This window comes from Macaca mulatta, chromosome 9 (assembly GCF_049350105.2).
Source record: "Macaca mulatta isolate MMU2019108-1 chromosome 9, T2T-MMU8v2.0, whole genome shotgun sequence".
Lineage (NCBI taxonomy): Eukaryota > Metazoa > Chordata > Mammalia > Primates > Cercopithecidae > Macaca > Macaca mulatta.
In genome coordinates this window covers 90,765,079-90,787,901 of record NC_133414.1, presented here as the reverse complement: position 1 = coordinate 90,787,901, position 22,823 = coordinate 90,765,079, and the positions used below count along the sequence as shown (strand labels likewise).

General features: G+C 37.9%; 1 long non-coding RNA gene across 1 annotated transcript in view; it reads left to right on the top strand.

The window, feature by feature from the left end:
• The first annotated feature begins 2,175 nt into the window (after positions 1 to 2,175).
• Positions 2,176 to 22,823, top strand: part of LOC144331401 (uncharacterized) — a 30,669-nt gene continuing 10,021 nt past the window's right edge. The window contains exon 1 of the long non-coding RNA XR_013398501.1: positions 2,176 to 2,310. This is a non-coding gene — a long non-coding RNA (uncharacterized LOC144331401). The remainder of the gene's footprint in view (positions 2,311 to 22,823) is intronic.

The following is a 22,823-nucleotide window of genomic DNA, read 5'->3' as shown; positions in this document are numbered from 1 at the left end:
CATTTCATCTATAAAATAGGATTGTTGGGAAATTTAACTGGACAATGTATGTAAAGTAAATGGATGCATGCCTGACCCTAACCATGGAACTTCCACGTAGCAATAATCAGCCATAAACTGCTTAGCTAAGAATTCGTGTATACAATTGCATTCTCTTATTCTTATGGTTGAAGACAGGAGCATTAAAAGGAGCATTCAAAATTAATATAAAATTAATGAGGAAAGAAGTCTGCAAGGAGAGGAGCAAGAATGTGTCTCATACTTCTTTTATATTGTCCAAAGTTGTCAGTGAAGCTCTATATCTTTTAGGTAGGTGCTCAAGAAGACTATATTAATGTATTGATTTGAGGTTCCCCTCGTAACTTGGATAATAATAATGCAGCTGAAAAGCCACCGAACTAGGAAACGGAAGACTTAGGTCAAGACATAGTTACGCCACCTAATTAGCTGGGAGACCTTGAATAAGTCTTTGGCCTTGGCATACTATTTCTTGGAGTTTCTCCAAAATTCTTTCCAGCACTAATATTCTATGTTTTTACAAAAGATCTGAGGATGTAGAATAATGTTCTTCTTCATGAGGGAAAAGGGGTGCATAGAAATGGCATGTGGTAGCATCCCAGTGGGAAAATGTAAAGTTATGGGCATTAACTCCACGTGACAAACAGAGAAATAACAGCAGCAAGAACAGCATTTTGGGTGTCTACAAAGTTTCAAGCACTGTGCCAAATGCTTTTCACACATTATTTTATTTAATCCTTACAATAACCTTGTAAAATAAGTATTTGTATTCCCAACTATAGCTAAGGAAACCACGGTTTAGAGAAAGTTTTTCATTATTCAGTAAGCTAGCATTTCAGTGACCACTGGCCTTGTATACTCACCTGGGAATCTAGTTTGCCCTTCTTAGCAAAGAAAACTGGAATTCAATAATGGAATTATGCCCATAAAGCTGGTTTGTCTATTGTGGTTCTTAATTTTTACTGAATTATAAGTTTTCTAAGGAATTTTATAAATATTGTTGGTCCCTTTAAAGTATATTTTTGGTCTAGCACATCTCTCCTGTAAAGGATCAAAATTTCTCCACAGTCTTCAATTGCGGCCTAAGAGGACCTGAGAACATCTCAAATAACTATCCAGAGAATGCTTCAAAGGTCTAGAAACATGATAAAAATCCTTGCCACAATGATCTTTTTAGGATATCATGTTTTCTCCTTTCTTAAGTCTGCATCTATCCACATATCTATTGGACTGAGGCTAGAGTGCTTGCCTTGAAGCAATAAAACATAAATCATTTGGTCTCAATTTCTGCCTGTGATCTATTTATTCACAGCCATCAATTCTGGATCTTCACTATATTCTGGCCAGATTTGGGGATTGTGTGGGTAGAGATGATGACTGAATACTCACAGGGTATTTGTGCTAAGCTTGGTGATAATACTTCATCCTGCTTATTACATCAACTGCAATCTGTCTAGGCTAGGCTGCATTAGATTATGAGAGGTTGCCATCCTGCCATTTAGAGACCATTCAGATTTGAGTTATATAGCAAGAGAAGCCAACAAAGTGTGTTAAGCAGGGGAAGGATAAGGGGGGTGTACGGTGGGGGGTGTGTGTGACCTGATCAGAATGGCACTGTGACTACAGGAGGAACAGACTTGGAGAAGACTAAGAACTGGCATAACAAAACTAAGTAGATGGCATAGGTCACCCCATTTCCTTTCGAGCTCTTTGTAGGCAGACACCTTATTAATATTGGTAATTGGTCTCCATGACACGTAGTGTAGGGTATGGAGCTTAGTCAGTGAGGACTGTGGAATTAATCAGTGAATGAACAAAGAACTAAAAAGCTCCTTGAGAGTAAGAAGGCTTCTTCATTTTTCACTGATGAATTTGTAAATTGCTGCTGTTTACAATGACTAGTCTTAGCCAGAAAGCACAAAGTGGCCCAGCATTATTTTTAGTAAATTATTAGCTACTTAAAGACAGCACCTGTAATTATTTTCTTTGTGTCTTTGCTCACCTTCCTCCTAGCACAGTTATTTGTGCATAACAAGTCATTAGTAAATGTTTAATGAATGAAAAATTCAGCTTGTAGACTAATGAAGTTTCTTTCTTTTTAAAAGAAAACTGTTGAAACATCATTTTCAACAGTCTTTTTACACTTACCAGTGCTTCTTAGTGGGGCCGAGTCTGACAGTTATAAGCATGAACAACTAAAAGAAGTAGAATCAAAGAATGCTTGAACTGGAGGAGGCTTTAGAGGTCATTCGGTCCAGCTGTCTACCTGATGTGTGCAGCAGTACAACTGCTGTGGGTATTGCTTTCTATTTTGGTTTCATGTTTGACCTTTGCCTGACTTCTCCGAGCTCTGTCCTCATTTCTTTCCAACCCTGGGTAGTACACATTTGCATGATTGTGCTAAATCCATTTCAAAATGAAAAATAGGACACCTCTGTGGTGTGATCCAGTGAGTGTCATTCTTCCTGGCTCGGATCAATTTCTTTATCATGCCTTAAAGGAGGTAAGGGAGGGCCTTCTGGGCCGGTACGTGCTATAAGTTCTAGATGTAAGAATTTAAAAAACTAGCATGTTTGGGGCATTTTAATGGGATTTAGTAGAGTGTGCTGCTTTCCTGTCTCAAAGATTTAATAAGCAAAGCAAAGGTAGCTAGGGTGGATGTTAGGATTGTGTAGAGTCAATACTGAATCATTTTATCACTAATGTCACATTCCTGGGCCTCTACACTAGAATTTTTTATACCTCTTATGTATTTACAAAATGCTTTCATAGTTGGTCTTTGTTTTTGTCAGCGTTCAATTTTCCATTATGTTCTTTGAAATATCACTCATGAACACCTACTTTGCGCCAAGTACTATACTTTGTATCGTAGGTCATCTAAAGAATTAGAGGATTTGCCCCTGTAACAGTTAGCATGCTTAGGTTGCCAGCAGCAGAAAGTCTGGCTAACTGATTGCAAGGCTTTCTGGTAGTTCAAAGAAGGGCTGGAATAGCAGTCTTGGGCCAGGGAAGTAGATCTAGAGCCCAAGGTAAAGGAAGATAGACAGCTTCCTTAGGTCACTGCCTCTGAAATCAGTCAACTGTTTTCCCTCTGTTTATGATACATCATTGAAGTTTCAAATTCCTGGAGAGAAATTCCTACTGGCCTAATTAAGTCATTTATTTAACCTTAGGAAAAGAAGGGCAGAGAGGCTTGACTGATTGTCCAATCAAGATTGTACACGAGAGAAGGGAGAATATTTTTCTTTTTTTTTTTTTTAAGTGTTTCATTTCTTGTATATTTATTTACTGATTTTTTGGATTTTATTGATGTCTTTCTTTTTTTTATTATACTTGAAGTTCTAGGGTACATATACACTACGTGCAGGTTTGTTACATAGGCTTACATGTGCCATGTTGGTTTGCTGTACCTATTAACTCGTCATTTACATTAGGCATTTATCCTTATGCTATCCCTCCCCCTGTCGTCCACCCCACAACAGGTCCTGGGGTGTGATGTTTCCTACCCTATGTCTAAGCGCTCTCATTGTTCAATTCCCATCTATGAGTGAGAACATGTGGTGTTTGGTTTTCTGTCCTTGTGATGGTTTGCTCAGAATAATGGTTTCCAGTTGCATCCATGTCCCTGCAAAGGAAATGAATTCATCCTTCTTTGTGGCTGCATAGTATTCCATGGTGTATATATGCTACGTTTTCTTAATCCAGTCTATCATGGATGGACATTTTGGTTGGTTCCAAGTCTTTGCTATTGTGAATAGTGCTGCAATAAACATACGTGTGCATGTGTTGTTATAGTAGTATGATTTATAATCCTATGGGTATATACCCAGTAATGAGATCACTGGGTCAAATGATATTTCTAGTTCTAGATCCTTGAGGAATCACCACACTATCTTCCGCAATGGTTGAACTAGTTTACAGTCCTGCCAACAGTGTAAAAGGGTTCCTATATCTCCACATCCTCTCCAGCACCTGTTGTTTCCTGACATTTTAATGATCACCATTCTAACTGGTGTGAGATGGTATCTCGTTGTGGTTTTGATTTGCATTTCTCTGATGACCAGTGATGATGAGCATTTTTCCATGTGTCTGTTGGCCACATAAATGTCTTCTATTCAGAAATGTCTGTTCATATCCTTTGACCACTTTTTGATAGAGTTGTTTGTTTTTTTTCTTGTAAATTTGTTCAAGTTCTTTATAGATTACGGATATGAGCCCTTTGTCGATGGGTAGATTGCAAAAATTTTCTCTCATTCCGTAGGTTCCCTGTTCACTCTGATGGTAGTTTCTTTGGCTGTGCAGAAGCTCTTTAGTTTAATTAGATACCATTTGTCTATTTTGGCTTCTGTTGCCATTGCTTTTGGCGTTTTAGTCATGAAGACCTTGCCCATGCCTATGTCCTGAATGGTATTGCCTAGGTTTTCTACTAGGGTTTTTACGGCTTTAGGTCTAACATTTAAGTCTTTAATCCATCTTGAATTTAATTTTTGTATAAGGTGCAAAGAAGGGATCCAGTTTCAGCTTTCTACATATGGCTAGCCAGTTTTCCCAGCACCATTTATTAAATAGGGAATCCTCTCCCCATTTCTTGTTTTTGTCAGGTTTGTCAAAGATCAGATGATTGTAGATGTGTGGTGTTATTTCTGAGGCCTCTGTTCTGTTCCATTGGTCTATATCTTTGTTTTGGTACCAGTACCATGCTGTTTTGGTTACTGTAGCCTTGTAGTATAGTTTGAAGTCAGGTAGCATGATGCCTCCAGCTCTGTTCTTTTTGCTTAGGATTGTCTTGGCAATGTGGGCTCTTTTTTGGTTCCATATGAACTTTAAAGTAGTTTTTTCCAACTATGTAAAGAAAGTCATTGGTAGCTTGATGGGGATGGCATTGAATCTACATATTTCCTTGGGCAGTATGGCCATTTTCATGATATTGATTCTTCCTATCCATGAACAAACAAATGTTCTTCCATTTGTTTGTGTCCTCTTTTATTTCATTGAGCAGTGGTTTGCAGTTCTCCTTGAAGAGGTCCTTCACATCCCTTGTAAGTGGATTCTTAGGTATTTTATTCCCTTTGTAGCAATTGTGAATGGGTGTTCACTCATGATTTGACTCTCTGTCTGTTATCGGTGTATACCAATGCTTGTGATTTTTGCACATTGATTTTGTATCCTGAGACTTTGCTGAAGTTGCTTTTCAGCTTAAGGAGATTTTAGGCTGACATGATGGGGTTTTCTAGATACAATCATGTCATCTGCAAACAGGGACAGTTTGACTTCCACTTTTCCTAATTGAATACTCTTTATTTCTTTCTCTTTTCTGATTGCCCTGGCCAGAACTTCCAACACTATGTTGAATAGGAATGGTGAGAGGGCATCCCTGTCTTGTGCCAGTTTTCAAAGGGAATGCTTCCAGTTATTGCCCTTTCAGTATGATATTGGCTGTGGGTTTGCCATAAATAGCTCTTATTATTTTGAGATATATTCTATCAGTATCTATTTTACTGAGAGTTTTTAGCATGAAGGACTGTTGAATTTTTTTGGAGGCCTTTTCTGCATCTATTGAGATAATCACAGGGTTTTTGTCATTGGTTCTGTTTATGTGATGGATTATGTTTATTGATCTGCATATGTTGAACCAGCCTTGCATCTCACGGATGAAGCCGACTTGATCATGGTGGATAAGCTTTTTGATGTGCTGCTGGATTCGGTTTGCCAGTATTTTATTGAGGATTTTCGCATTGATGTTCATCAGGGATGTCAGTCTAAAATTCTCTGTTTTTGTTGTGTCTCTATCAAATTTTGGTGTCAGGATGATGCTGGCTTCATAAAATTAGTTAGGGAGGATTCCCTCATTTTCTGTTGATTGGAATAGTTTCAGGAGAAATGGTACCAGCTCCTTTTTGTGCCTCTGGTAGAATTTGGCTGTGAATCCGTCTGGTCTTGAACTTTTTTTGGTTGATAGGCTATTAATTATTGCATCAATTTAAGAGTCTGTTATTTGTCTATTCAGAGATTCAATTTCTTCCTAGTTTAGCCTTGAGAGGGTGTGTGTGTCCAGGAATTTATCCATTTCTTCTAGATTTTCTAGTTTATTTGCATAGAGGTGTTTATAGTATTCTCTGAAGGTAGTTTGTATTTCTGTGGGATCAGTGATGATATCCCCTTTTTTATTTTTTTATTGCATCTATTTGATTCTTCTCTCTTTTCTTCTTTATTAGTCTTGCTAGTCATCTATCAATTTGGTTGATCTTTTCAAAAAACCAGCTCCTGAATTCATTGATTTTTGAAGAGTTTTCTTGTGTCTCTATCTCCTTTAGTTCTGCTCTGATCTTAGTTATTTCTTTCCTTCTGCTAGCATTTGAATTTATTTGCTCTTGCTTCTCTAGTTCTTTTAATTGCGATGTTAGAGTGTCAATTTTAGATCTTTCCTGCTTTCTCTTGTGGACATTTAGAGCTATACATTTCCCACTACAAAATGCTTTAAATGTGTCCCAGAGATTCTGGTATGTTGTGTCTTTTTTCTCATTGGTTTCAAAGAACATCTTTATTTCTGCCTTTATTTTGTTATTTACCCAGTAGTCATTCAGGAGTAAGTTGTTCAGTTTCCATGTTGTTGTGTGGTTTTGAGTGAGTTTCTTAATCCTAATTGGATTGCACTGTGGTCTGAGAGTCAGTTTATTGTGATTTCCATTCTTTTACATTTGCTGTGGAGTGTTTCACTTCCAACTATGTGGTCAGTTTTGGGATAAGTGTGATGTGGTCCTGAGAAGAAGGTATATTCTGTTGATTTGGGGTGGAGATTTCTGTTTATTAGGTCTGCATGTTGCAGGGCTGAGTTCAATTCCTGGATAGCCTTGTTCACTTTCTGTCTCGTTCATCTGTCTAATATTGACAGTGGGGTGTTAAAGTCTCCCATTATTATTGTGTGGGAGTCCCATTTTTATTGTGTGGGAGTCTAAGTTTCTTTGTAAGTCTCTAAGGACTTGCTTTATGAATCTGGGTGCTCCCGTATTGGGTGCATATATATTTAGGATAGTTAGCTCTTCTTGTTGAATTGATCCCTTTACCATGATGTGATGGCCTTCTTTGTCTCTTTTGATCTTTGTTGGTTTAAAGTCTGTTTTATCAGAGACTAGCATTGCAACCGCTACTTTTTTTTTTTGCTTCCCATTTGCTTGGTAGATCTTCCTCCATCTGTTTATTTTGAGCCTATGTGTGTCTCTGCACATAAGATGGGTCTCCTGAATACAGCACACTGATGGGTCTTGACTCTTTATCCAACTTGCCAATCTGTGTCTTTTAATTGGGGCATTTAGTCCATTTACAATTAAGGTTAATATTGTTGTATGTGAATTTGATCCTGTCATTATGATGCTAGCTGATTGTTCTGCCCGTTAGTTGATGCAGTTTCTTCCTAGCATCAATGGTCTTTATAATTTGGCATGTTTTTGCAGTGGCTGGTACTGTTTATTCCTTTCCATGTTTAGTGCTACCTTCAGGAGCTCTTGTAAGGCAATCCTGGTGGTAACAAAATCTCTCAGCATTTGCTTGTCTGTAAAGGATTTTATTTCTCCTTCACTTATGAAGTTTAGTTTGGCTGGATATGAAATTCTGGGTGGAAAATTCTTTTCTTTAAGAATGGTGAATATTGGCCCCCACTCTCTTCTGGCTTGTAGAGTTTCTGCCAAGAGATCTGTTGTTAGTCTGATGGGCTTCCCTTTGTGGGTAACCCAACCTTTCTCTTTGGCTGCCCTTAACATTTTTTCCTTCATTTCAACCTTGGTGAATCTGACAATTATGTGTATTGGAGTTGCTCTTCTCGAGGAGTATCTTTGTAGTGTTCTCTGCATTTCCTGAATTTGAATGTTGGCCTGCCTTGCTATGTTGGGGAAGTTCTCCTGGATAATATCCTGAAGAGTGTTTTCCAACTTGGTTCCATTCTCCCTGTCACTTTCAGGTACAACAGTCAGACATAGATTTGGTCTTTTCACATAGTCCCATATTTCTTGGAGGTTTTGTTTGTTTCCTTTTACTCTTTTTTCTCTAAACTTCTCTTCTCATTTTATTTCATTAATTTGATCTTTAATCACAGATACCCTTTCTTCCACTTGATCACATTGGCTATTGAAGCTTTTGCATGCGTCATGTAGTTCTTGTGCCATGGTTTTCAGCTCCGTCAGGTCATTTAAAGTCTTCTCTACACTGTTTATTCTAGTTAGCCATTCATCTAATATTTTTTTCCAGGTTTTTAGTTCCTTGTGATGGGTTCGCACATCCTCTTTTAGCTTGGAGAAGTTTGTTATTACTGACCTACTATTACCGTTCTTCCAGGTACCATCTGATGAGCTTCTGTCAGCTCATCAAAGTCATTCTCTGTCCAGCTTTGTTCTGTTGCTGGCAAGGAGCTGTGATCCTTTGGAGGAGAAGAGGTGCTCTGGTTTTTAGGATTCTCAGTTTTTCTGCTCTGGTTTCTCCCCATCTACCTTTGGTAGATAAAACCTTTGGTCTTTGATGTCAGCGACCTACAGATGGGGTTTTGGTGTGGATGTCCTTTTTGTTGATGTTGATGCTATTCCTTTCTGTTTGTTAGTTTTCCTTCCAACAGTCAGGTCTCTCAGCTAGTCTGTTGGAGTTTGCTGGAAGTCCACTCCAGACCTTGTTTTTCTGGGTATCACCAGCAAAGGATGCAGGACAGCAAATATTGCAGAACAGCAAATATTGCTCCCTGATCCTCCTTCTGGAAGCTTCGTCCCAGAGGGGCACCCACCTGTATGAGGTGTCTGTCAGCCCCTACTGGGAGGTGTCTCCCAGTTAGGCTACACGGGAGTCAGGGACCCACTTGAGGAAGCAGTCTGTCTGTTCTCCGAGCTCAAACACCATCCTGGGAGAATCACTGCTCTCTTCAGAGCTGTCAGACAGGGACGTTTAAGTCTGCAAAAGGTTCTGCTGCCTTTTGTCAGCTATGCTTTGCCCTCAGAGGTGGAGTCTACAGTGGCAGCTCTCCTTGCTGAACCGTGGTGGGCTCTGCCCAGTTCGAGCTTCCCTGGATGCTTTGTTTACCTACTCAAGCCTCAGCAATGGCAGACACCCCTCCCCCAGGCAGGCTGCTGCCTCACAGGTTGATCTCAGACTGCTGTGCTAGCAGTGAGCAAGGCTCCATCGGTGTGGGTTCTGCAGACCCAGGTACAGGATATAATCTCCTGGTGTGCCATTTGCTAAGACCATTGGAAAAGCACAGGATTTGGGTGGAGTGTTCCGTTTTACCAGCTACCATCTGTCACAGCTTCTCTTGGCTAGGAAAGGGAAATCCCCTGACCCCTTGCACTTCCCGGGTGAGGCGATGCCCCACCCTGCTTTGGCTTACCCTCCATGGGCTGCAGCCACTGTCCAACCAGTCCCAATGAGATAAACCAGGTACCTCAGTTGGAAATGCAGAAATCCCCCGTCTTCTGCATCGATCATGCTGGGAGCTATGGACCAGAGCTGTTCCTATTCAGCCACCTTGGAACAGAGAGAATATTTTTCAAAAGAAAAAAAAGGTTGCTGTTACCAAACTAGGGAAATGAATACTGTACAGCCAAAGAAACCAACATATATGACTACTACAGTTAGTTCTCCTGGAGATTTCATAATAAGATTTGGGAGATGTGACATGCCTCCATGAAGAGTTAACCAAAGGGATAAGAGTTGAATAGCCAAGTAAAACAACAGCACAAATACCTCAAAGTAATGATATGATTAAGTCCCTCTGAATGGTATTGAGGATAAGTGTTGTGAGTTCAGAGAAAAAAAAATTACTAGAGAAAGTCAGACTGCTCTCACAGAGATGGAACAATTTAAGCTTGGCAAAGAAGGATGTGTAGAATTTGGTTAGGTGGGGTGTCCTTCATCATGTATTCACCTCTGGGTAGATTTAAACTAAAAGGTCCAAGGCACACCTGGATTGGAAGAGTTCATGTAATTAAGTGCAAATGCTAATTATTGAAACAACAAGAGATAAGATATATATTTAGAATAGAATCTTTCATGTAGTTAAGTACTTAAAAATGTTAGCATTGTTATTAACATTACCATCATTATTATTACAAAATTAAGAGTATTCTTCTGATTATATGTCACATTAATTTTTATAAATGTCTCTCAAAAAGACTGGAGACATCTCTTTGCCCTATGTTACAGAGTCTGATATGAACATTTACCAAAAACTGTGTCCCTGAGCTGTTTGAAAACTTATCTCTGAGACTCATATTCAAAACGTCAGCCAGGGCAGCCACAACCAGATCTTCACCTAAATTAGCCAGGATATTTTTAGGTGCACCAAGGTTGACATATCCATATCCTCTCTAGGATGCCATGTTAGTATTGTCACTCTCCCTGAAAAAACGTTCTTAGTTGTGTTAAATCAAGTTATTTTGCTGTAATATTTACGTGTGCTAACCCCTGTTGAAATGGAAAACAACCTGTCAGCCGCATCCTCTTAATGATTCTTACACTTGGATGCTATTGTCACTTTTTGGCTTCCTTTTCTCTGACCTAAAAACACTCCAGCTCCTTTCATCTTTATTTACAGCTTCCCAGCTTTTTAAAAAGCCTTTGTTGTTGCTTTTTTTCTCAGGATCACTTGCAGCTTTTCTATGTCTCTTTTTATACTTTCTGGAACAAAATTGTACAGACTAGGTGATCATAGAGTTCCAATGAATAAGGCCAGGAGACCTCTCAAGAAACAATACTTACGAACAATTGTGGAGTGCTTACTATGTGCTAGGTATTGTGTTGAGCAACTTACATACATTCTTTAATAGTTAAAATACTATGGCAATCATTACCCCTATTTCGCATTCATGTAAGGTTTCAGAGATAGTACATGGCACAGCCTGGATAAAACTCAGGTCTGCTCAATATTGGAGCCTGTGGTCTTAACCCCCAGGCTATATTATCGCCCATTATGTTTGGGACCATAGTAACAAACAGATGATTGGATGATCAAGGCCCCATTAGAAAAATTAGAAAAGTAGCACTTTTCTAATTAGAAAATTAGTTTTCTAAATTAATTTTTCTAAATTAATTTTCTAATTAGAAAAGTGCTACTTTTCTAATTTTTCTACCCTGGTATTCAGAAGACATGGGGAGAATCACAACATGGTCTACCAGAAATGGGAGAGATTATTTAGGAGCTCATCTTTTTAATCTTAAAAATCCATGTATGTTTTGCGTTCCATTTAATAATATATTCATGTCTATTCAAATATAAAAAGTTAAAATTATTAACACCAAGTGAAATTGAATCTCCTAAAAAGATACATCATGTTTATTGTTACCTGGAGTTCTCCAGGGTTATGGAAAGCTCAGATTGAGAATCTGAGACATAGCAATGACTATGGTACCTTTAGCATGTGAGATATTTCAGAGGAGTTTTCATCACTTACCTCCTCCTTCACAGAATCCACCCCCAAATAACAGACAAAGCATCACTCAGAATTACATCCCAGTGTGCATCAACAGACAAAGCATCAACAGACAAAGCATCACTCAGAATTACATCCCAATGTGCCCTGTAATATACACTGTTTGTGAAATGTCTGTTACTGTAACTCAATGCCATATGGTATAGAGTTATTTAGATCCAGATAAAATTTGGGAAAAATCCAACTAAAATGATGATTTTTTCATTTTAATATCATTGATCTGTTGTTTTTCATTCTGGCAATGATTAAATATAATAGAGAATACTTAATTGCTATGTCCATTTTGGATTTGTAACAATGTAACTTGTCTCCTGCATTTATTCTCTTATGGGAGTGGAGCACAGGGGAAGGGTAACAGTGTATGGATCTCATCCAAAGCTGTAATCAAATAGCCATTACATAAAGTTGACAGGGAAGGAAAATGTTTTCTGCTTCATCAACCTAGCTTTCATGGTAGTATTTGTGATACTGGTAGCCTGACATGAGCATCAGCAGTTGGGAGTGGAGAGCGAAGTCTGTACTGAGCTCCCTCATTTTGTCCCCAAGCAAGGGAATCATATAATTTTTGTATAATTTATCATTCAAACTGGAGCATTCTGGAGAAAGAAAGGGGGCACAGTAGTCACAAACTGGGACTAACCTGGGCAAAGTGGGACACATGGTCACACTACCCATCACCAATTCCTCACGTGGAGTCACAGGCAAAGGAAGGGTCAATTATACTAAAAACCTAATACTATCCAATCTAGTTTCACATTGCTTTTTTGATGACACCCATGACTGATTTTACCTGTGAATAATAGGTTCTCATATTTTAAAAGGACCCCCCCACCCCAAATTCCTGTATTAATGTGACTCTTCTTCACATATCTTGAGTATATATTTTTGCGTGTCTATTTACCAATAATTGCATCTAAACTAGCAACATTGTTGTTTATTTATGTCCAATTTGTGTTACATTTTGACCATGAAGTTTTGTTTGTTTGTTTGTTTTTTGTTTTTGCAGGAAGAACAGCAGTTAGTCAATTTTCTCATCATGTATTTGAGTATGTTCATGCTTGCTCCTAACTGTATTCTTTATAATTATTGAATTTCTATTTCAGTTTTGAAGGACTTTCACATAATTTACAGTAAATTTGATTCCTGTCTTGAGGAAGGCATTGGCAGCCCTCACCAATTTGATCTAGCTGCCACCTTAATTAATAGTTGTTGATATCAATCACAGGACCACTTAGTGTGAAACTAAAGAAAAGGCCTCCAAGGTTATTCTGATTGCCATAATAGATAAATCCCCAAATCTCAGTGGTTTAAAAAAATAGAAGTTATTATTTTTTTCATGCAAGTCAAAACTAAATGGATATTCTTAACACCAGTATGTCTCTTCTCTGAGAAGTGATTGAGAGATCTAATTTTCTTCTATTCTGTTGCTCTTGGGCTAGGCTTGGAGGTAGAATACGTCACGTCCACTGATCTTCTATTGCCTAGAAAATCACAGGACCACAACTCACTGCAAAGAGCTTGGTAAATACAATCTGGTTGCCTTCCCAGGAGTAAGAGGAAATAGGTTAGGTGAACACCTAGTCAGTCTATGCCACAGAGGTGATTCTTCCGTACCATTTGTTTGGCACATTAAGCAAGGATTGTACCTCATATAAGAAAGTCAGAACCTAGTCTATACCATATCCCCTTAGTGTGAGAATTGCATAGACCCCAAAGCTTTATAAAAGCTTTTGCAGAGGCAGTAGATCAAATAGACTCAGGTATGACTTTGAGTAACTCACTTAAACTCTATGAGCTTCAATTTCCTTATCTTTAAAATTTAGCCAGAAATAACGAGTACCATTTCTGCTGCATAGAAAGTAATTCTTTCTTATAGTTTCATAATGGAATGTGTTATGCACCAGTATTGGATTCATTGTAGTTTTTTTTTGTTTTGTTTTTATAGTATCTTTGCTATATGGGAGATGAATTAAGTGGTCTTTTCTTTTTTCCTTTTTTATTTTAGATTCAGGGGGTAAATGCACAAGTTTGTTACGTGGGTATATTGCATGATGCTGAAGTTTGAGGTACAATTAATATCATCCAGATAGTAAGCATAGTGCCCAATGGGTAGTTTTTCAGCCCTCCCCTCCTGACCCCCCACCTAGTAGTCCCCAGTGTCTATTGTTTCTGTTTTTATCTCCATGTGAACCCAATGTTTAGCTCCCACTTATAAGCGAGAACATGCAATATTTAGTTTTCTGTTCCTGTGTTAATTTGTTTAGGATAATGACCTCCAGTTGCACCCATGTTGCTGCAAAGGACATACTTTCATTCTGTTTCATGGCTGTATTTGTACCACATTTTCTTAATCTAGCCAGCTGTTGATGGGCACCTATGTTGATTCCATGTCTTTGCTACTGTGAATAGTACTGCAATGAATATACGAGTGCATGTGTCTTTTGGGTAGAAAGATTTATTTTTCTTTGGATATATACCCACTAATGGGATTGCTTAGTCAAATGATAGTTTTGTTTTTAGTTCTTTGACAAATCTGCAAACTGCTTTCCATAGTCTCTGAAGTAACTTACATTCCCACCAACAGTGTATAAGCATTCCCTTTTCTTCATAGCCCCATTAACAAATTATTTTTTGACTCTTTCATAACAGACATTCTGACTGGTGTGAGATAGTATGTCGGTGTGGTTTTTATTTGCATTTCTCCGATGATTAGTGATGTTGAGTGCTTTTCAAATGTTTCTTGGCCACTTGTCTGTCTTATTTTGAGATGTGTCATTCGTATCCTTTGCCTACATTTTTTTTTTTTTTTCTTTTCTGAGACGGAGTCTCAGTCTGTTGCCAGGCTGGAGTGCAGTGTCATGATCTTGATTCACTGCAGCCTCTGCCTCCTGGGTTCAAGTGATTCTCCTGCCTCGGCCTCCCGAATAGCTGGGATTACAGGCACGTGCCACCAAGCCCAGTTGAGTTTTGTATTTTTAGTAAAGACAGGGTTTCACCATGTTGGCCAGGATGGTCTCCATCTCTTGACCTTGTGATCCACCTGCCTCAGCCTTCCAGAGTGCTGGGATTACAGATATAAGCCACCGTGCCTGGCCTTCTTTACCCACTTTTTAATGGGGTTATTTGTCTTTTGCTTATTGAATTGCTTTAAATTAGGTCCTTCTCGTCCTTTTTCGTTTTGCATTGCTTTTGGAGACTTAGTAATACATTCTATTCCAAGGTCTATGTGCAGAATAATATTTCCTAGGTTTACTTCTAGGATTTTTTTATAGTTTGATGTCATACATTTAAGTCTTTGATCCATCTCGAGTTAATTTTTGTATGTAGTGAAAGGTAGGTGTTCAAGTTCATTCTTCTGCCTATGGATAGCCAGTTATCTTAGCACCATTTATTGAATAGGATGTCCTTTTCCCACTGTTTATTTTTGTCAACTTTGTCAAAGATCAGATGGCTAAAGGTGCACAGCTTTATTTCTGGGTTCTCTATTCTTTTCCATTGGTCTATGTGTCTATTTTTGTACCAGTACCAAATTGTTTTTGGCTACTGTAGCCTTATAGTGTAGTTTCAAATCAGGTAATGGGATGCCTCTGGCTTTGTTCATTTTGCTTAGGATTGCTTTGGTTATGCTGGTTGTTTTTCGGTTCCATATGAATTTTGGAATAGTTTTTTCCTGTTCTGTGAAAACGACTTTGGTAGTTTGATAGGAATAGCATTGAATCAGTAGACTGCTTTGGGCAATATGGCATTTTAATGATATTGATTCTTCCAACCCATGAACATGGATTATTTTTCCATTTCTTTTTGTCATTGTGATTTCTTTCACCAGTGTTTTGTAGCTTTCCTTGTAGAGATCTTTCACCTCCTTGGTTAGATGTATTCCTAGTTATTTATTTATTTGTTTGTTTATTTATTTAGTGGCTACTGTAAATTGGCTTGCATTCTTGATTTGGCTCTCAGCTTGAGTTATTGGTGTATAGAAATGCAACTGATTTTCCACATTGAATTTTGTATCCTGAAACTTTACTGAAGTTCTAGAAGCCTTTTGGTGGAGACTTCAGAGTTTTTTAGATCTAGAATCACATTGTCAGTAAACAGAGATAGTTTGAGGTCTTCTTTTCCTATTTGGATGCCTTTTATTTTTTTTCTTGCCCAATTGCTCTGGCTAGGACTTCCAGTACTATGTTGAATAGAAGTGGTGAGAGTGGGCATTCTTATCTTGTTCTTTTTCTTAAGGAGAATGTTTTAAGTGTTTGCCTGGTCATTATGGTTTTGGCAATGGGTTTGTCATAGATGACTCTTACTATTTTGAGGTATGTTTCTTTGATGGCTGGTTTGTTAAGGGTTTTTATTATGAAAGGATGTTGGATTTTATCGAAAGCTTTTTCTGTGTCTATTTTGATGATCTTACGGTTTTTGTTTTTGATTCTGTGTTGAATCATATTTATTGATTTGTGTATGTTAAAGTAACTTTGTATTTCCGGAATAAAGCTTACTTGATTGTGGTAAAAAAGTTTTTGATGTGCTGCTAGATTTGGTTTGCTAGTATTTTGTTGAGGATTTTTTGTCTATATTCGTCCAGAATAATAGCTTGTAGTTTTCTTTTTTCATTGTGTCTTTGTCATACTGGTATCAGGATACCAGCTCTACTTTGTATGCCTGGTAGAATTTGACTGTCAATCCATCTGGTCCAGGGATATTTTTTGTTTAGTGGGTTTTTTATTACTGATTCAATATTGGAACTTGATATTGGTCTGTTCAGGGTTTCAGTTTCTTCCTGATTCATTCTTGGGAGGCTGTATGTTTCCAGGACTTTATCTATTTCCTCTAGACTTTCTAGTTTGTGTGCATAGAGGTGTTCATAATTATCTTTGAGGACCTTTGTATTTCTGTGGGATCAGTTATAATGTCATCTTTGTTGTTTCTGATTGTGCTTATTTGAATCTTCTCTCTTTTTCTTTATTAATCTAGTCATTGATTAATCAACCTTGTTTATCTTTTTTTTCAAATTTAATGAACTTTTTATTAAACTTTGAGTTCTAGGCTACATGTGCACAATGTGCAGGTTTGTTACATATATATACATGTGCCATATTGGTGTGCTGCACCTATTAACTCATCATTTACATTAGGTATATCTCCTAATGCTATCCCTCCCCTCTCTCCCACCCCATGACAGGCCCTGGTGTATGATGTTCCCCATCCTCTGTCCAAGTGTTCTCATTGTTCAATTCCCACCTATGAGTGAGAACATGCGGTGTTTGGTTTTCTGTCCTTGCGATAGTTTGTTCAAATGATGGTTTCCAGCTTCATCCATGTCCCTAAAAAGGACATGAACTCATCCTTTTTTATGGCTGCATAGTGTTCCATGGTGTATATGTGTCACATTTTCTTAATCCAGTCTATCATTGATGGACATTTGGGTTGGTTTCAAGTCTTTGCTATTGTGAATAGTGCAGCAATAAACATACGTGTGTGCATGTCTTTATAGCAGCATGATTTATAATCCTTTGGGTATATACCCAGTAATGGGATGGCTGGGTCAAATGGTATTTCTAGTTCTAGATCCTTGAGGAATCACCACACTGTCTTCCACAATGGCTGAACTAGTTTACAGTCTCACCAACGTGTAAAAGTCTTCCTATTTCTCCACATCCTCTCCAGCATCTGTTTTTTCCTGACTTTTTAATGATTGCCATTCTAACTGGTGTGAGATGATATCTCATTGTGGTTTACTTTTCAAAGAACAAATTTTTTGTTTTGTTACTCCTTTGTATAGGTTTTTCGCTCTCAGTTTCATTCAGTTCTCTAATATTAGTTATTTCTTTTCTGCCAGCTTTGAGGTCTTTTAGTTTGTTATTGTTTTTCTAGTTCCTCAAGGGGTGATATTAGATTGTCAGAGATCTTTTAAACTTCTTGATGTGGGTGTTTAGCACTATAAACTTTCCCCTTGACACTGGTTTTGCTTCATCCTAGAGATTTTGGTATGTTGTATCTGTGTTTTAATTTGTTTCAAAGAAATTTTGGATTTCTGTCTTAATTTCATTATATTTGCAAAAGTCATTCGGTAGCAAGTTGTTTAATTTCTATGTAATTTTTGTGATTTTAGGAGATTCTCTTGGCATTGATTTCCATTTTTCTTTCACTGTGGTCTGAGAGTATGGTTGGTATAATTTCAATTTTTTTTAATGTATGGAGACTTGCTTTACAGCCAAGCATGTCATCAACCTCAGAGTATGTTCTGTGTGCAGTTGGTAAGAACATATATTCTTTGGTTGTTGAGTTGAATGTTCTGTAGATGTCTATTAAGTCCAATTGGTCAAGTCTTGAATTTAAGTCCAGAATTTGTTAGTTTTCTGCTTTGATGATCTGTCAAGTAAAGTGTTGAATTCCCCCACTACTATCGTGTGGACATCTGTGTCTTTTTTATAGGTCTAGTACTTGTTTTATGAATCTGGGTGTTCCAATGTTGAGTGCATACATATTTAGGATAAATAGTTTTGCTGAATTGAACCCTTTATCTTTATGTAATGCTCTTCTTTGTCATTTATTTTTACTCCTTTTGGTTTAAAGTCTATTTTAACTAGTCAATGGATAAGTTTAAATTTCCTAGCATGCACTAGCAAAATACTTTTCGCAGTTTCTTCCCTCCCATCCCCCTCAACTTAATGAAGTACAGAAAGTATACCATTCAGAAAGGTGGTTTAACAATTCCACTTCCAAACACACAATTTCCCACCTAACTGGTCCTTAATGGACGAATCTACCCCAAGGCATAATATCACCTTTTGTAGTGCCCAGGAATTCATTCAGTCGCCCAAGGCCTATTAAGCAGTAGTGGTGACCTTGTGCCACCTTGATGCCTGGAAGATCCTACTGATAATCCATCTAGTTTCTCAATGCATAGTTCAACTCTTTCTTTCTTTATTCTAATCAGGCTTTCCATTTTCTCATATGAAGAGTGTTTGATTCTGGGTTATCTGTGAGTCCAGTTATTGAATACTTTTGCATAATATAGTAAATATTAATTTGAGAATTACTGACATTAACAATTGTAAATTGTTCAAAGTCAAGAACTGTCTTCAGGCCAGATTCCCATTAGATATCATTTTCTGGCACTGTATACATTGTAATTTTCATTTTTGCATTTGCCTTCAGGAAAGAGAGTGTCATGAGCTTATATGCATATAGAAGGAGAATAAGGGAAAAACATACAATAACAGGCAGACACATTCACTTGTTTTATTTTCATACATTTAATTCTATTAAACAGGTATTGATGGCTTTATTTTAATAAAATGAGTAAACAGAAATTCAGAATTCTTCTGCCCATACTTTAAGTGCTCATATTCTCCAGTTATATCCAAGGCCATCTGCTTTCATTCACAATCTCCTCCCACAGGGTGGCTAAGATTCCTTATCTGCTGCCTTTTACTCCTGCCCTGAGATTCAGACACATGCACCCAGTGATCTATTTGTCTGATGGTTCACCTCAATGTCCAACATATGCCAAACTGAACTAATTATTCATACACTGTATTTCATAAGGAATTGTATTAGTCTGTTCTCATGCTGCTAATAAAGACATACCCGAGATTGGGCAATTTATAAAGAAAAAGAGGTTTAATGGACTCACAGTTCCATGTGACTGGAAAGGCCTCACAATCATGGTGGAAGACAAAGGAGGAGCAAAGTTATGTCTTACATGGTGGCAGGCAAGAGAGAGCATGTGCAGGGAAACTCCCCATTATAAAACCATCAGATCTCATGAGACTTATTTGCTATCATGAGAACAGCATGGGAAAGACCCGCTCCCATGATTCAATTACCTCCCACCAGGTCCCCCCCGTGACATGTGGGAATTATGGGAGCTACAATTCAAGATTTGAGTGGGGATACAGCAAAACCATTTCAGAATTGATTAGATTTTTTATTCAGAGATAACATACAGGCTAGAGTATCGGGAGAACCTGCTCCCGATGTTTAACGTGGGTTCTTTTCTATTTCCTAAGTGTCTCGGCTGGGTTGAGAAATAAAGGGAAAGAGCACAAGAGAGAGAAATTTAAAGCTGGGTGTCCGGGGGAGACATCACATGTCGGCAGGATCCGTGATGTTCCCTGAGCCGTAAAACCAGCAAGTTTTTATTAGTGATTTTCAAAAGGGGAGGGAGCGCATGAATAGGGTGCGAGTCACAGAGATCACATACTTCATAAGGTAATGCAGTATCACAAAGCAAATGGAGGCAGGGCGAGATCACAGGACCACCGGATGAAGAGAAATTAAAATTGCTAATGAAGTTTTGGGCACGCATTGTCTTTGATAACATTTTATCAAAAACAGGGTTTGAGAGCAGGTAACCTGTCTGACCACAATTTATTAGGTGGGAATTTTCCCATCCTAGTAAGCCTGGGAGCACTATAGGAGACCGGGGCTTATTTCATCCCGTTGGATGGGACGCCTTAAAAAGGGGCCGTCTACAGGCCTACCTTCAGGGCGCATTCTCTTTCTCAGGGATGTTCCTTGCTGAGAAAAAGAATTCAGCGATATTTCTCCTATTTGCTTATGAAAGAGGAGGAATATAGCTCTGTTCCATCTGGCTCACTGGCGGCCAGTTCAAAGTTACCTCTCTTGTTCCCTGATCATCACTGTTATCCTGTTCTTTTTTAAAGATGCCCAGATTTCATATTCAAACACACATGCTCTACAAAAAATTTGTGCAGTTGACACAATCATAGGGTCCTGAGCCGACATTCATCCTCCTCAGTTTACAAAGAAGATGACGGGATTAAGAGATTAAAGTAAAGACAGGCATAGGAAATCACAAGGATATTCATCGGAGAAGTGATAAGTGTCCATGAAATCTTCACAATTTATGTTCAGAGATTACAGTAAAGACAGGTGTAAGAAATTATAAAAGTATTAATTTGCAGAACTAATACATGTCCATGAAATCTTCACAATTTATGTTCTTCTGCTGTGGCTTCAGCCAGTCCCTCCGTTTGGGGTCCCTGACTTCCTGCAACACTAGAGGCAGCACAAATCTTAAGGGCATGACTTGATGAATATCCAGAAAGTGCACACATTTATATAAGCAGACCCCACATCAAGCTAAGATATAACCAGTAGCTAGTAGCACCCCCATACCCCTTTTAGTTTTTATCTTCCCCACTCTAAAAGTGACACTATCTTGATTTCTAATAACATAGATTAGTTTTGCTTGATTTTGAATGTTCTATAAATGGAATCATATAGTATGTTCCCTGTGTCTGGCTTCTTCAGCACAATATTATGAGATTCATCCATGTTGTTGTATATAGCTGTCGCATGTTCATCTCATAAATATATGATATTCTACTGTATTAACAAACCACAATTTATTTATTTTTAGTCAACTACTGATAGGGTTTTTGGTTAAGTATGAGGCTATTAAGCATAATGAAGCTATACATTTATTATACATGTTTTTAGCAAATATATGTACAGATTTCTGCTAGCTATATGGCCAAAATGGAATTGCTGGCTCAAGGTTACACGTAAGTTGACCTTAATAGATATTTCCAAATGCTTTTCTAAAGTGTATGCCAACTTACACACTATCAACACTATCAATAGCATACGTGAGTTCCCATTTATCTGTCCTTACTAACACTTGATATTGCTAAAGGAAGTCTTTTTGCATTTTAGCCATTCAGGTGTGTGCACAAATGTAATTTGCGTTTGCTTGGGAACTACTTGCTAATCATTTTTGCATGCTATGTTTCATTAAGTTGGTGCCACTGTCCACCTGGTCACAAATTAGAAATCTGGGCATCATCCTTGTCCCTCCTCTTTCTTTACACTCACATACTAATTTTTCCACATAAATATTTCTCAAATCTCTTGGCTCACTGCCATCGATTATTGCCAAAACCTTTATCCATTGCCTCTGTTGTTTCTTAATTTGTCAACTTCCACAGCCTCCTAAGTGCTTTATTCTTTTTGCTTCCAAATAGATGAGCTACAAAGCCATCAGAATTATCTACCCCTAACCTAAATCTGCCATGTTTTTGTTGTGTTTAAGCATTTCTGTGGCTCCTTACCCCTACCCAGATCACAAAAAGTCTAGTCCTCTTAAAATAGATATAAGACTTACCAAGAGTCTGGCTTTTGCCTTCTCATTTGGCCCCATCGCCCATCATTTTCTGTCACTGGTTCCATATTCTAGCTATGCCAAATTCTCTTTTTAGAGTTTTTTTTTCCCCCGGAAATACTGTACCTTCCATGTCCTTACTCCAAAACCATTCCATATGTCCTGCACTGCTCTTGAGAAGTCTCAGTTTACACTGAGTGAAAGGAAGGACTGCCAAACCTTGAGGTATTTCCTCTCCATAGGATGTTTATATTTTAACGAAGGATGAAAAACCAGTCTCTAGCAGTGGAATTTCTAGCATCAGTGTGCATGTGGAAGAAATACAAAATTACACCATGAAGCATGCAGCCTACGCATAAAAACAGTCCTTTGAAATAATAATTTTTGAGTATATTTAGAAAAGAATAAATCTGTATCCTTATGTAAATCCTTACACTAAATTAAATTCCAGATGGATCAAAGGTTTGAATATACATATAAATAACTTAAAAGTGTTAGAAGAAAGTATCATTTAAAATAATTTTATGACAGGAAAAGCCTTTCCAAACATCATAAAAAAGAAACTATGAAAGAAAAGATGGATAAATTTGATTCCATAAGGAAAAACACAAAACATGAATGTGAAACAAAATCAGTATAAATTTGGTTGAAAGACAATAGTAAACTCGATGTGGTGCACAAGATTTTCTATATGTCATTATTGCTTGCTTGAAGTGGCATGGCCTTTTTGGACAAAAGTGTAGTGCTTGTGCCAAATGAATGAATAAAATGTTCATTCAATGAATGATTTCATTTTGGAGCCATTAACATGGTGATATATATTTTCAATATGGTCATTATCTATTCTTGAAAGGGGAAATAAATAGGTTGCATGCTGATTTTAAAGCAATTTTATGTAAAATTATATGTTGATCCAACACATTTTTAAGAATTATATGCATATATATATGCATATAATGCATGTGAGTGTTTATGCACAGAGAGGTGGAGGACATAGGTTCTAAGGTATGAGGACAGACACTTTTCTCTCTTGCACACACATTTGAATCTGCAGTGCCTGTCAACTACTACAGGAGTCCCCAACTCCAGGGCAATGGACCAATACTGGTGCATGGCCCATTAGGAACCAGATCCCACAGGAGGAGGTGAGTGGAGTGACAGGCAAGTGAGCAAAGCTTCATCCATATTTACAGCTATTCCCCATCACTCACATTACC